Raw genomic sequence first — 16,425 nt, forward strand, 5'->3', positions numbered from 1 at the left:
CCATGGGACCTTAATATCGCAGCCAGGTTATCAAGGGACAAAAGATCGAAAGGTAAGTATGTATAGATTTTCTATACATATATGTGTAAGTAAGTATAGACTTCCTATATGTAATGCCACACATATGTATTTTGACAATATATATATATATATATATATATTCACTTAAAAAACCATAGGTTTCACACATGTTATAGTTAGCTGGACATTTCACTCGTGAAAAACCATTGAAATTTCCCCGTTATAGTTAGTGCAGGCAACTATAACTCACGCGACCGCAATCCTCTGCTGATGACGTCAGATATTACATCACTGTATTTAGACACTTATTTACCCATGTCTTCTTCCATTAAGTTTTAGCTATACATATATTACAAATATTTTTTTTTCAGAAAGACACATATGTCATCAGTGATGTAATATCTGACATCATCAGCAGAGGTTTGCGGTCGCGTGAGTTATAGTTGCCTGCACTAACTATAACGGGGTAATTTCAATGGTTTTTCACGAGTGAAATGTCCAGCTAACTATAACATGTGTGAAACCTATGGTTTTTTAAGTGAATTTGCAAGGTTTTTTAAATGCTAATTCCTAACTATAACGTGTGTGAAACCTATGGTTTTTTCAGTGAATTTGTACGTTTTTTTAAATGCTAAGTTATGTATTTATTTTATTTTTTATTTTAAGGTTTTTCACCGTGCGCGTACCGTACGCGCACGGTGCACTTCGCGCACCGTACGCGCGCTGTGGGCGCACGGTGCACTTCGCGCACCGCGCGCCCACGTTACGCAGTTCCCGGAATTTTTCCGTTTCTACCGTACGCGCACGCTACGCGCACTCCGCGATTTTTCGCAAAAAAATTAAATGACATTTTGGCCCTTGGGGGTCCTTCTGGGACCCCCTGACAAAGGCTAGGGGGTCAGGAACTGTCCACCCTGCCCCCTTTTCACGTTCTCCACCTTTGTTTTTCACCCCCTCAGACTGTGAGAGACAAAATTGCGGCCGACACTTCCTGGTTTCGACCGATTCGAATGTTTACTAAGATCTAACAACCAATCAGAATCGCGCTCGCGCACGGCAGCGTGCGCGTACGGTAAGTTTTACCGTACGCGCACGGTGCGCGCTTATAGATATATATATGCTTTTAAATGCTATTTTCTCAGGAAATACTGAACAGATTTACACCAGACCTGCAAAAGGCACATCCCTGACCTGAGGACTACCTCTCTGCCAAATTTCAAGTAATTCTGTTCAGCCGTTCGGGCTGTAGCTTGGACTAAAGGTCCTATGGAAAAATGCATGGGGTAAACGCGTTTTGGGACCCCCCCTTTTTCTCAGCCCCCGCTTGACGAATCCCCCCGAGACTTTTAGGGAAGGAGCGGAGCGCCCCACCTATTTTGAAAATTTCGCGAGAATTCGTCAATCGGCGCCAAAGTTATTCCAAATGGAATGTTGCGGATTTCCTATGGAAACACGATCCTAACTATAACTATCTACTGGCGACCGCCAGTAGATAATATATATATATATATATATATATATATATATATATATATATATATATATATATATAATTATTTAAAATAAGTATATGTGGATTTAAGAATAGTGAAGCAATACTTATATATATATATATTCACTTAAAAAACCATAGGTTTCACACATGTTATAGTTAGCTGGACATTTCACTCGTGAAAAACCATTGAAATTTCCCCGTTATAGTTAGTGCAGGCAACTATAACTCACGCGACCGCAATCCTCTGCTGATGACGTCAGATATTACATCACTGTATTTAGACACTTATTTACCAATGTCTTCTTTCATTAAGTTTTAGCTATACATATATTACAAATATTTTTTTTTCAGAAAGACACATATGTCATCAGTGATGTAATATCTGACGTCATCAGCAGAGGTTTGCGGTCGCGTGAGTTATAGTTGCCTGCACTAACTATAACTGGGTAATTTCAATGGTTTTTCACGAGTGAAATGTCCAGCTAACTATAACATGTGTGAAACCTATGGTTTTTTAAGTGAATTTGCAAGGTTTTTTAAATGCTAATTCCTAACTATAACGTGTGTGAAACCTATGGATTTTCAGTGAATTTGTACGTTTTTTTAAATGCTAAGTTATGTATTTATTTAATTTTTTATTTTAAGGTTTTTCACCGTGCGCGTACCGTACGCGCACGGTGCACTTCGCGCACCGTACGCGCGCTGTGGGCGCACGGTGCACTTCGCGCACCGCGCGCCCACGTTACGCAGTTCCCGGAATTTTTCCGTTTCTACCGTACGCGCACGCTACGCGCACTCCGCGATTTTTCGCAAAAAAATTAAATGACATTTTGGCCCTTGGGGGTCCTTCTGGGACCCCCTGACAAAGGCTAGGGGGTCAGGAACTGTCCACCCTGCCCCCTTTTCACGTTCTCCACCTTTGTTTTTCACCCCCTCAGACTGTGAGAGACAAAATTGCGGCCGACACTTCCTGGTTTCGACCGATTCGAATGTTTACTAAGATCTAACAACCAATCAGAATCGCGCTCGCGCACGGCAGCGTGCGCGTACGGTAAGTTTTACCGTACGCGCACGGTGCGCGCTTATAGATATATATATGCTTTTAAATGCTATTTTCTCAGGAAATACTGAACAGATTTACACCAGACCTGCAAAAGGCACATCCCTGACCTGAGGACTACCTCTCTGCCAAATTTCAAGTAATTCTGTTCAGCCGTTCGGGCTGTAGCTTGGACTAAAGGTCCTATGGAAAAATGCATGGGGTAAACGCGTTTTGGGACCCCCCCTTTTTCTCAGCCCCCGCTTGACGAATCCCCCCGAGACTTTTAGGGAAGGAGCGGAGCGCCCCACCTATTTTGAAAATTTCGCGAGGATTCGTCAATCGGCGCCAAAGTTATTCCAAATAGAATGTTGCGGATTTCCTATGGAAACACGATCCTAACTATAACTATCTACTGGCGACCGCCAGTAGATAATATATATATATATATATATATATATATATATATATATATATATATATATATATATATATTACCTACTGGCGGTCGCCAGTAGGTAGTTATAGTTAGGACCCCTTTTCCATAGGAAATCCGCAACATTCTATTTTGAATAACTTTGGCGCCGGTCGATGAATCCTCGCGAATTTCTCAAAATAGGTGGGGCGCTACGCTCCGCTCCTACCCTGAAAGTCTCGGGGGGATTCGTCAAGCGGGGGCTGAGATAAAAGGGGGGTCCCAAAACGCGTTTTTCCCATGCATTTTTCCATAGGACCTTTAGAACGAGCTACAGCCCGAACGGCTGAACAGAATTACTAGAAATTTGGCAGAGAGGTAGCCATAAGGTCAAGGAAGTGCCTTTTGCAGGTCTGGTGTAAATCTGTTCAGTATTTCCTGAGTAAATAGCATTTAAAAGCATATATATATGTGGGCGGAGCCTAACCACACATCTCATCCTGAGATCTGATTGGCTGTCAGCACTTCATCCGAGAAGTGTTGGCAGCCATCTTGGGACAAATATACATGATAGCACCTCATTAAAAAGCATTGCAGTTAATAGAAGGTTTTAAGACTTTAGTTACATTATAAATCATTTGTTGATGGTACCATACTCATTTTAGGAATTGTGGTATGTTCTAAGGTGATTTCACCATGTGAAAAAGCCTTCTGCTGGGATATCATGATTGAGAGAAAAATATTTTCTCATGCTTTTACCACAGAGGTTTGGAAGGTGATCTATAGGCTAAACTGAGAGCTTATTTTTTGTAAATTCACATTATCTTTCTCAGTCATGTGAGAATGAAGTCTGATATTCTCAGTAAAACATGTACATCCAACAAGGGCAGAGACTGTCAGTTGATTCCTTTGTGTTCTACTGCAGCTTCCCAGAGTGTTCCAAAGAACTACTAGAGCGCTAACAGTCCTACTTATGATAAACGTATGGCACACCTGAAGCCATCTTGCTTGGATTAAAGTGGTAACTCTTAAAACATTTAATTTAAAAAGGAACAAAATGAGGGGGTTCATTTTTCCATAAAAAGTATGATTAGTGCTGCAGAAAGAAAAATTAGGGCACATTTTGAGTGACTTCTCAAATCCTCTTCTATTTCATTAAAAAATTCTGACATGCAGACTGAAACATGCACTTTCAATACCAGCAGCAGTTTTCCCTGGTGAGCAGTAGCTTTACTACAGTGATCTAATGAGCAAAAAGAGTGCTAACATTCTGAATTTATGGCAAATGTGTGACACATCTGAATGCCTTCTTGATGGAATCAAAGTAAAAAACTGAAAGTATTTCCTACTGAGGAGACTGCAGTAAATGAGGAAATTAGGACACTTCATAACAAATAAGTCTCCCAAGATGGCCACCAGAGACAAAAGAGCCCAAATGTAGCCCAAATATCACCCAGATGTAGCCCAAGTATAGCCCAATGACAGAATGTCCCAGAATGTTCTTAAAAACAACTAGAGCGCTTACTGTCTTCATTATGACAAAAGTATGGCACACCTGAAGCCATCTTGATTGGAATAAACTGGTAACACTTAAAACATTTAATTTAAAAAGGAACACAATGAGGAGGTTCATTTTGCCATAGAAATTATGATTAATACTGAAGAAAGAAAATGAGGGCACATTTTGAGTGACTTCTCAAATCCTCTTCTATTTCATTAAAAAATTCTGACATGCAGACTGAAACATGCACTTTTAATACCAGGAGCAGACTTCCATGGTGGAGTAGTTTTACTACAGTGATCTAATGAGCAACTAGAGTGCTAACATTCAGAATTTATGGCAAATGTGTGACATATCTGAATAGCTTCATGATGGAATCAAAGTAAAAAACTGAAAGCATTTCCTACTGAGGAGACTGCAGTACATGAGGAAATTAGGAAACTTCATAACAAATAAATCTCCCAAGATGGCCACCGGAGACAAAAGAGCCCAAATGTAGCCCAAAATCAACCAGATGTAGCCCAAATATAGCCCAATGACAGAAGTGTGCAAAACACTTATTATTTTGTGTTTTTGCAGTGTTATATAGTGCAGACTTGTCAGGTATTGGAGTGCTTTACATGAGCATTGGTTACATCACACAAGAACAAATTCATTTTGGTTGTAGACATGGGGAGACTAAGTGATTTGACCAGAATCACAGAATGTCGAGCTGAAGCAGAAACTTCAACCTGGTTCCCCAGTTGCAAAGTCTGCAGTTCTGGAAGTAACACCACATCCTCTCCCCTAAGTGCAACATTTAATCAAGTGGTCAACTGGATAAAAAAACATAAAGATAACAAATAATTTAAAAGTGCTTTGTCGCTATTTGAAAACTCAGAAAATATGTCCTTATTTTAGTCTTTTAGAGCACTAACCATAATTTTGATGCCAATAAGACCCTCTCATATATGTAATTTCTAAAGGAAATGCTCTAGGTATTACAGTTTTGATTACATCAAGATGATGTCAGGCGTTCCACACTTTTGTAATAAATATAGAATGTTAGCAATCTAGTTGTTCATTAGGATACTGTTGAGAGGCAGAGGCCAGGGGCACGGACTCTGAAAATTGAAGGCAGGTAGGAGGGTGCAAAGGCAACAATTTAACCACACTGAGCAGGCAGGAAGGGCCGTGGAAGCACAACAGACTATGGAGGGCAGTGGAAAGGGGGGCAGGGGCAACAAACCAACAATTCAGGACTTGCAAGAGAGGCTGTTGGAGGGAAGATCTATTACGGGTCAAGGAAGCTAGGGGCGGTCCCCAGATCCCCGGGAGCCACCACAGAACTGAGCAGGAGAGTGAGTCAGGGACAAAAGGGGCACCTTAATTTGAGCCGGGGTGCCTAGGAACGCTTGCTCCAAAAATGAAGAAAACAGACATATGAGACATGGAATTGGAGGCAGAATACAATGGCAGTTTAATGAGAAGATGCAACTTCAAAGAAACCGCAGAATAGAGACATAAAGTACAAAAAACAGAATCCAGATAATCATACAGCTGTCATAATATTCTCTGTATCTCAATTAATGTACTGACAGAGAGAGAGAGAAAACACATCTATAAATGCATCATGAGAAACAAGTTACACCAAGGAAAATGTTACCTAGGAACACTCACGTTTACTCTTAGAGCAAGCATTCCTGCAATTACAATACAAAATCTTTTAAATGCAAAAGTAAAGAGAACAATGGTTAAACATAACATGACATTTCATATAGGTAAAATAGAATAAGATACTTCAAGCAAAGCAGAGCAAGACATTTTAAGCAAAGGAAGACAAGAGCTCCCAGCTCTTGGGGAAAACCTGCACTGCCTGTTAACCTACATACAGACGGCGAGGTAGTCCGTCGATATCTGTGGGTGCTCCCTTTTTATATCATTTTGTGGGCTCCTTTGCACGCTACATCTACCTACGTATGCTACCCAAAAGCTTCGACTGCAGATTTTACCAGACATTTCGTCATTTACCCACTTAATGCTGACAATGGACTGGGTGAAAAGGTCAGTCTCTCAGGCCAATCGCTTATCGTAAGTTCCATAGAGCAAGCAGAAAATAATGGGTATTGTACGGGAATTCAATATATTCATGTATAAAATCTCCTCAGTTCTCCTAACTTGACGCTCTGCGGTTGCCACTTCCTTAAAAGCGGGAAACCTGCCCAGGAAGCAAGTACCAGTCCAGGATGCAGCCTACTGTATGTCGACAGCTTCAGGGGGATGTTGAACTTTGATACCGAGCACGGAGCACTCGGGTAGGGTGGGGGCTACTAGTTTGGATCAGAAGGCCTCGCAGACCTGCCTTCAGACTGCTATACACTAAAATTGCAGAGCTATGGTCAATTTAACAAAGAGGCCTACATATTGAACAGAAGGGCCTACACAGGGGTTTTATGCTGGCTGAGTGGTAAGGATGTCTCAGGATAATTATATAGCAATACAGGACCCGCTGGTCAATTTAATACGGCCTACAAATGCAGCTGGCAGGGCAAGGACAAGGGTCTCATACTTCAGGTGTGGACAGAACGGGCCAGGGGCCCCCTGTGATACAAAATCTACCCTCCTTCAAGGCTGTGGCAATGTAATAGACCATTGTGGGCAGAAGGAAGAGGCAATGGTAGTACAACCATACATGCCAACAGACCCGATTCAGCCAGGAAACGTCCAATGTTTTTAAGCTCAAATGGGCTTTATTTGATCTGTCTCCTGTCTACAATATCCTCTTTTTCAATGTAACTCAAAGGGGAAAATCAATACCCCAGTTTTTTTTCAAAATCTCCCTCTTACCAAGTTCAAAATGTTCGCAAGTATGGTACATTGGATCATGGAAGGAAATGGGATAGGGACATGGACTTGGATAACAGAGGACAGGAGGGACATGGAGAGGTGCACCAAACTGACCCTGCAGGGCAGGCATCAGGGTTTGCAGCAGCACAATACACCACACAGGGCATGCAGGACGGGAGTGCAGCACAACAATCCATAGAAAGCAAGAGGGAGGGGACAGGACCATGCACATGGACAACAGAGAACAGAGGGGCAAGAGGCAATGGTAGCTAGCTGACCATAATGGACAGACAGGAGAGAAAGCTGCAGCATAACAGACCATAAAGGGCAGGAGGGACGGATCAGGGGCATTACAATGGAACAGACAAGCCAGGAGGGAGGGAGTAGGGCTGGGGGCAAGGGGGCAGGGCAGGAGCAGCAAGATAGCCATGGAGGTCAGGCAGGATGGGCACTAGAAGCAAGACACACCATGAAGAGCAACAGTGAGACTGTGATGGCATACACACAGACCATGGAGGGAAGGTGGGAGGGGGTCAGGGGCAGCTAACTGACCACACAGGGAAGGTGGGAGGGGCCATGGCAGCACAGAAGACCATGCATGGCAAGTGGGAGGGTTAGTGGCAGCACAATGGCTATGATGGGCAAGAAGGAGGGTGGAGGGGCATGCACAAAGGACAATGGAGGATAGAAGGGAGGGTCAGGACCTGTGCACAGACAAGAAAGTTCAGGGGAAGGGACCTCACAACAGACCACACGGGGCAGGCAGGAGGAGCAGTTGCAGCACAACAGACCAGGGAGGGCAGAAGGGTGTGGCAGTACAATGGACCATGTAGGACAGGAGGAAGAGGATAGGGGCATGGCATGTGGACAGGCAGGGTGGAGGTGGCAGGGACAGGTTACAGTCATCTGACAATGCTAGGCAGGTGGGAGGGGAGTGGCAGCTCAACAGAACACTCAGAGTAGATAGGAGTGGCAGGTCCATGGGACATGGTGGGCAAAAAGGATGGAGCAGGGGCATGCACAAAGACATCGGAGGGCAGGGGGAAGGAGAATAGGGGCAGCAAGCTAAGCACAGAGTTTAAGCAGGAGGTCAATGATGGGGCATAGAATTGGGCAATGGAGGGCAGGAGGACTGGACTGGTACATCATACTAAATTGAGGGCAGTGGCAGCACATCAGACCATGCATGGCAGGAGGGAGGAGGCTAGTCCATGGATTCACACAACAGAGGATAGGGAGGAAGGGGATGGGGCAGCAAGCTAACTGTTCAGAGAAGGCGGGTATTAGGAACTTTATTGTTTTTAAAACATTGTGTCTGTGCGAACTACTTAAAATATGAACAAGTATGCAGCATAATCTCACTTTTATTCAGGAAGAAGAGGACGTTTGTGACTGTGACTCCGGGCTCACTTGGCAGAAACACCCCCTGACCCTCCACCCCCTATCGCAAAATGTAATGCCTGTGAAAAGGGTAGGTGAACACAGTGTTATATAGAACATAGTCCTGAGAGCACGATTGAAAATGAAAACTAGATATAGTGTATGGTATAAACTATGCACCAAAAAGTGTGATATAAGATGAACCGGGCGTGAAATATAATTTGCAATACATTGTGCGCAATGACAGATTCATTGGAGAGCGCGAGATAGCACAGGCACTAGCGCGTGCTATGCGATATGCGCCTTGGAGTGTAATATGCACAGGGCAGTGTTGTGTAACCTAACTAGTCTCTAAAGTTGTAATATAAAATATGTGCTGGGGAGTGTAACGTTGCATATGCACTGTGACAAATATATGGATCCCAGATTGTAATATGTATGGCATAGCACTGTGCGTTATAACATAGGCATCGAGAAAGGCACGTTAGATGGGGCAATATAACCCGTGCGAAGACAAGTGTGGCATGACATATTCACGGGGTGGTGTTACAGTGCACATGGGCTAGAGAGTGTCATAGCATATGCACTAGCTAGTGGAATACAACACAGAGGTGTGTGGCACTCGGCAGGCAATGGTGGGTGTAACACAGCATTGGGCTCTGTCAGGAGCACGCTGTGACTCTCAAGTGATGTTCGTCCCCTTTCCAGAGAGTAAAATAAAAAGTATTACACATCCGGCAGTGGATGTGTGTTTTATTAACCGTGAGGGGGGTTTCTTGCATAGTTTTGGTCGAATTTTTGTCGAATCCCCTTTGAATGGCTTGGTGTGCATGTGTATTAAATGTGCCCGTCAATAGCTACCCATGTTTGTATAAATAAACGACACGGGTGTCTACCAGGATTAGGCACGGTAGGGCATCAGACATGTCAGAGCTTCACTAGTGGTGTAAATACATTCCACGTGGATTCATTGCATGCATAGTCGCCTTTTAATGAATATCACGCAAATCATCATGGTGATAGGTACGTACGGTTTGTCCAGCATGTCCTAGGTGTGTCTATAAATATATATTTTTTAAAAATAATAAAAAACAGTGGCCGGCCCTGGGGATTGGGGTCAAAAAAATATAATTAGGAGACTGGCCCTGGGGGATGGGGTCATCAGAGCCAATAAATTAGAATGAGAAGGGGAACCAAACAGCCCCCCTTCTTAAAAAACTAAAATAAATAAAAGACTGGCATCGTGCCGGAGGCCATGCCCCCTCCGTGCAGCACTCTGCAAACGCGCCCCCAACAGGCATCTCCAGTATGCGCCAGGGAGCTGCGCTGCAGCCAGGTGTTCTGAGGCCAAGCCCCTTTTTACACCTCTCTGCAACGCAGCTCTGTGGCGCTTACTGGAGGTACCTAGTGGTCTAGTTTGACCCTAGGGACCCTTAGGATTCAGGGGGACTCTCAACTTAGAACAGCCACAGGGCGCGTTTACACAGTGGTGAAGGGAGGGGACGGGGCCTGAGGTGACGTGTGCAAACACGCACTATGGCATGTTTTAAATTGGGGATATAATTTCCCTTCAATACTGAGGGCCCCTGGGGGCTAACTAGCCCACCAAGTGCTTCCAGTAAGCGCCACTGAGCTGCATTGCAGAGAGGTGGTCCAGGCCGTGCCACTTTTTACACCTCTCTGCAACGCAGCTCTGTGGCACTTACTGGAGGTACCTAGTGGGCTAGTTGGACCCTAGGGACCCTCAGGATTCAAATGAACTTAATCTCCCAACTAAAAATGGACACAGGGCGTGTTTACACAGTGGTGAAGGGAGGGGACGGGGCCTGAGTTAATGTGTGCAAAAACGCCCTGTGGCCTGTTTTAAGAGGTAGATTTAATCCCCATGCCCTATTATACACTAGGGGCTTACAGAGGACGTCATGCTAATCACAGGGGGACCCCAACGCATAATGTTCCCTAGTGTATGTAGGTGTTTTCACTGTATTCTAAGTGTCTTTTAACATAGCACTGGCTCTAGGACTGGTTAGTCAGACTCAGTTACCACCAGTATCCGTCTGAAAAAGTTGAGGGTACAGGATGATTTTGCAACAAGGCTTCTTTCTGCTCTTCTTTTTGTTCTTTCTGCACGTTATCCTTCTTCCTGCACTTATCTTCGTATTTGAGGACTTCTGTTGCTTCTTTCTGCACTTCTTTTGTTTCTTTCTGTGCATTTTTTCTTCTTTCTTCACATGTCCTATCTCTGTAGGCATAGTTAGAAATTAGCATTTAAAAAACCTTTGAAATTCACTGAAAAAACCATGGGGTTCACACACGTTATAGTTAGGAATTAGCATTTAAAAAACCTTAGAAATTCAATGAAAAAACCAAAGGTTTCACACATGTTATAGTTAGCTGGACATTTCACTCGTAAAAAACCATTGAAATTCCCCCGTTATAGTTAGTTCAGCTAACTATAACTCGCGCGCCCGCAATGCACTACTGATGACGTCACATATTACATCACTCATGACATGGTCACTGACATCACTCATGACATCACTGATGACATCTCAAATGACATCACTGATGACATCACTGATGACATCATCCAGTGATTGTGTGTTTTTATGAAAATTATATATTTTTTATATTTATGTATATCTCAAGGTCAAAGGAAGAATAAATGGGTATATAAGTGTCTAAATGGATACTTTTTTTTGGAATTTTTTTTGTGTAACTGACTGTTTAAGTGTATCATAGTGAATACATGGCTTACTGAGTAATTTTTAAATATTTAAATATCTGTATCAGTTTCTTACTTTGTGTATAAGTGGCTGCATGGGTTGGTGAGTAGCTACATGAGTGTCTATATAGGTTATTAGTTGGTTTTTTATCACTATGAGTGTCTGAGTTTCTGTATGGTTCGGAGGGGGTATTACTTAGTGCATAGGTGCATGAATGAGTGACTCACTGTTTGTATGTGTTGAATACAGCATGTGTGCAGGACTGTATGGGTGGATGAGTGTGTGCATGGGTGTGTTAGTGAGTGAATGACTGTCTCAATAGTGTCTTTATGAGTAACTACATATGTTTTAAACTAGTATATATGACTATTGGTGTATATAAGTGAGTATATGTGAGAGTGAGAGATTGGAAGAGTTCCTGTATGAATAAGTATGTGTTTCTATAAGTGATTGTTTAAAAGAGTAAGTATATGTAAGTTTCTGTAGAAGTAAGTGTGGTGGTGTGTGTATAACTGTATATGCAAGTAAATGGATGATTGATTCTTTATTAGCATGAGTGACTATGTGTGTGAGTTACTCTATGGATGAGTGGCATTGTGTAACGGGATGTACAGGTGTATGAGTACATATGATGAGTGAGTACATGTATGAGTGACTGTAGAGGACTGTTGGTGAATTACTGTATGTGTATGTGGTTCTTAGAATTACTGAATAGGTTGTTGTAACTGATATTGATATGTTCATTATTTTGAACATTTTAGTTTCTATTTTTGAATGTGTGTTTCAATGGTTATATTAGGGGGAGAGGAGGTCTGCCACTCTATCACAAGGATGATGTCATCAGTGATGTCATTTGAGATGTCATCAGTGATGTCATGAGTGATGTCAGTGACCATGTCATGAGTGATGTAATATGTGACGTCATCAGTAGTGCATTGCGGGCGCGCGAGTTATAGTTAGCTGAACTAACTATAACGGGGGAATTTCAATGGTTTTTTACGAGTGAAATGTCCAGCTAACTATAACATGTGTGAAACCTTTGGTTTTTTCATTGAATATATATATATATATATATATATATATATATATATATATATATATATATATATATATATATATATATATATATATATATATATATATATATATATATATATATATAATTATTTAAAATAAGTATATGTGGATTTAAGAATAGTGAAGCAATACTTCCTCTCTTCCTCTATATGCATTTACCTTTCAATTTTTTTGTCCCCCTATATTTTTTTTACTGTAATATGATATCACAATATTCTTATGCTAGTTATTCCGTGGTACCATTAGCTTAGTTAGCAGGATGAGAGTCTAAGGCAAGCAGACCTGTTGGATTTGAAACCAGTGACCTCCAGCTGCCAGACACACATCTTGCAGGAGGGCATTTGTATTTCACAACCACAATAGAAGTCTCAGTCGTACTTGTTTGAATCATGGCTTATCATGGTTGAATAATAACTCATTTGAGCCTCAAAATGAATTGATTTACAAAGACATCGTATTTGAACACTCCTACGCAAACTAACTAATGTCCGAACCCACTAGTACATATGATATCATCCAACGTTATGTCAGTGATTTAGCTCTCAATCAGGGTATGCTTATTGTAAAATATTCAAGGGATGGTCTGCTTTTTTCACCACAATGAGTGTGGATAGGGTATTGGGGCTGGTAATTACCATTGACATCTTGCAAATGTATGGCCTGCGGATGGCAGAAGACACACATGGATTTGTGGCTTTGGCTGGTGCACAGTGGATGATTGTTGCTCCCTGGCTTTGCCTTTTCTGTTGGGTCTAAGGGTCGTACTGAGATGGGAAGCCAGGGTCAGCTCTAGACTGTCTTCTGGCCTAGATGAAAGAGCCCATATATGCCCCATCACCTTGCACCTTCGAGGCATTTTTTTTTTGCAGAGTTTTATATAGTGCAAACTTGTCTCGAAACGGGTATCAACGAGCTTTACATGGCACCAGTTACATTACATTAGGACACACATTAATTTTTGTTAGGCACGTGGAGATTAAGTGATTTGCCCAGAATCACAGGATGTTCAGCGTCATTGCCGAGACTCGAACCCAGCTCCCCAGATACGAGGTCGACCGCCCTAGCCGTTAGGCCAACTCCTCTCCTCTAAGGCATGCGCTTACAATGTTCCTTGCACAAACAATTCCAATAACATTTTTATATATTGAAAATATGACATACATCTGGCTAAATGAGCATAAAACTCACTCAAAGTAAAAGCATATTGCAAGTTACCTAGGATTGGATAGCGCATGTATGTGTAGCGTTTTTCAATGTCACTGAATAAATAAAATGTGCTCCTTGCATTTTTTGACAGTGTGTGTTTTGAGAGAGAGGGATGTCAAATAAAGCCACTACTTACAAAAAACATATAAACAGCACATGTCCATCTCAGTATACTGGGGACTTTAACATGTTCCCTGTGAAATAGACACCCTGACAATAGAACACTTAAATTGGGATGAAATGGTGTTTCTTGATAAAGGAATTTTCTGCCTCTCATGCCTTGCCGCTCATGCGAGTTTCTGGATGTGCAATGTTTTAGGACCATGGTAAGAGGGAGGGATGACAATTCCAGAAATAGCCAGAACATTAAAATACCCACCACTTTGAACTAAAGCTTTGATGGCACCAAGCCAGTGACCCAAACCCTCCCTAGAAGAGCTGTCTTGTCTTTTCGGTCCATGCATCTATCAATTTATCCTATCACACCCCTATCCACCTGCTGAAATCCACTATTTCACCTATACATTCTGTTACCTGTTCATTCTTTCATCAATCTGTCAATCTTTCTACATCCATCTGCACTGCCATCCATTCATCCATTCTGCCTGCCATGCATCCACCACCCACCCACTCTGCCATCCATCCATCATGCCATCTATCCACTCTCCCATCCATCCATTCTGCCATTCATCTATCCACTCTGCCATTCATTCATATTCCACTCTGCTATGCATTCACTCATAATCCTCTCTGCCATCCATTCACTCATCTTTTCAACCATCCATCATCCCTCATTCTGCCACCATTTCACCTGTCCATCCACTTATCCATCTCTTTAATCTGCCATTCTTTCATCTATCCATCCATCCCTTTACTCTGCCATCCTTTCACCTCTCAATCCAATTTCTATGCACTCATCTTTTCCCACTCATTCATTCACCCACCCACCCATCCATCCATCCTTCTTTGCTTCACACACAGAACCCAAGGATGAATCTCGCCCACTAGAGCAGAACCCCTGTTTCCACTTCGTGCCACCTTCAGTGGAACAAATTCTTCAAACAGTTAAGACGACTAAGTCTGGTAGCCTAACAGACCCTTGCCCACCGAAGGTTATGCATCTTTTTCCTGAGCTGGTGAGCAAACAACTAGGCAGACTATTCTCTCAAATAGTACATTCCTGCCGCTTCCCAGACATATGGAAAATTACCTCTGTGCTGCCACTTTTAAAAAAAACTAATCTGGACCCGCAGATACCGGGGAATTACAGACCCATTGCGAGAATTCCTTTCGCCGCAAACGTTCTCGAGAAATTAGTGAATAAGCAGCTGTCCCTGTTCCTCTCGGATACTAATGCCCTAGACCACTCGCAGTTTGGTTTCCAACAGGGACATGGAATGGAAACAGCACTAATCACGGTAGTCGAGGAACTCAGGAATGTCTTGGATGCCGGAGGGAAGGCCGCCATGATCCTATTAGATCTTTCGGCGGCCTTCGACGCGGTAAACCATGACACACTTCTAACCCGTCTAGCTGAAGCCGGAGTGCATTCGTCGGCCCGATCATTGTTTGCTTCCTATCTGTCCAACAGAACTTTTACAGTGGAGCTTGGAGAAGTAAAATCACAACCTTTTAGCTCTCCATGTGGGGTACCTCAGGGGTCCTCTCTGAGCCCCACTCTTTTTAATCTGTATGTTGAGCCCCTAGCTGCAATCATTAGGAACTGTGGGTTTTTGCCAGTCTCTTACACTGACGACACCCAAATAGTGGTGTCGATCAAAAATAATGTCAAAGAGACGGCAGAAAAATTTCAAAACTGCATGATACGAGTTAATCAATGGATGCAGAGTAACTGTTTAAAGTTAAATGGAGATAAAAGTGAAGTCATGTTGCTAGGTACTGACATGGAAATTTGGTCCCCGGAGTGGTGGCCACTCAGTCTAGGCCATCGCCCATTGCCAGTAAACAAAGTGAAAAATCTGGGTGTCATACTAGACAACAAATTGACTTTTGACGCCCAGTCCAACAAACTGGCATCAACCATTTGGTATATTCTGAAAATAATAAGGAAGCTCCTGTCATTTATCCCCTTAGATTCTCGCAAAACGGTTGTAACAGCCCTGGCCTTATCAAGGCTAGACTACGGGAACGCTTTATATGCTGGGATATAGGCTCAGCACCTAGCAAAACTACAACGCCTGCAAAATGCAGCGGCAAGATTGATTCTGGACATCCCCAGGTCTGAGCCGATTACACACAAACTAAGATCCCTACACTGGCTCCCAATGGAAAAAATAATAACATTTAAGTCGGTATGCTTGGCCTATAAGGCCCTGCATGGGAGTGGCTCTCAGTTTTTAAAAACTCATTTACGACTGTATGAGCCATCCAGGAATCTTCGTTCTAGCCAAGCAAAACTGATCCAGCTCCCAAGAAACAAACAGGTCAGGTGGGGGGGAGAAGCTTTCTGCTACAAGCAGCAAGGGCCTGGAACATCCTCTCAATCACAATCAAAAACAGTTCCTCTATGCTGTCATTCAGGAAAGGTGTAAAAACCTGGTTGTTCTCCTCCACTTAGACCAAGCCGTGTCATTTCTCGGGTAGTCTCTGTCTCTATGCAGCGCCAAGACGCCCACGGGCATACGTGCGCTTTATACATTTTTAAATCAAATCCTTTCAGTTAGTATACTCTTCCCCTTGCCCTTGTCAATTACCCATCTTTCGTTCTTGCTCCTGCTT

At 42.8% G+C, this 16,425-nt stretch overlaps 1 protein-coding gene across 1 annotated transcript in view; it reads left to right on the top strand.

Moving 5' to 3' along the window:
* GRID2 (glutamate ionotropic receptor delta type subunit 2) overlaps window positions 1-16,425 on the top strand; it is a 2,613,212-nt gene that overhangs the window by 1,002,362 nt on the left and 1,594,425 nt on the right. The window lies entirely within an intron of this gene.

Source organism: Triturus cristatus, chromosome 2_2, assembly GCF_964204655.1.
Source record: "Triturus cristatus chromosome 2_2, aTriCri1.1, whole genome shotgun sequence".
In the NCBI taxonomy this organism is placed as follows: domain Eukaryota; kingdom Metazoa; phylum Chordata; class Amphibia; order Caudata; family Salamandridae; genus Triturus; species Triturus cristatus.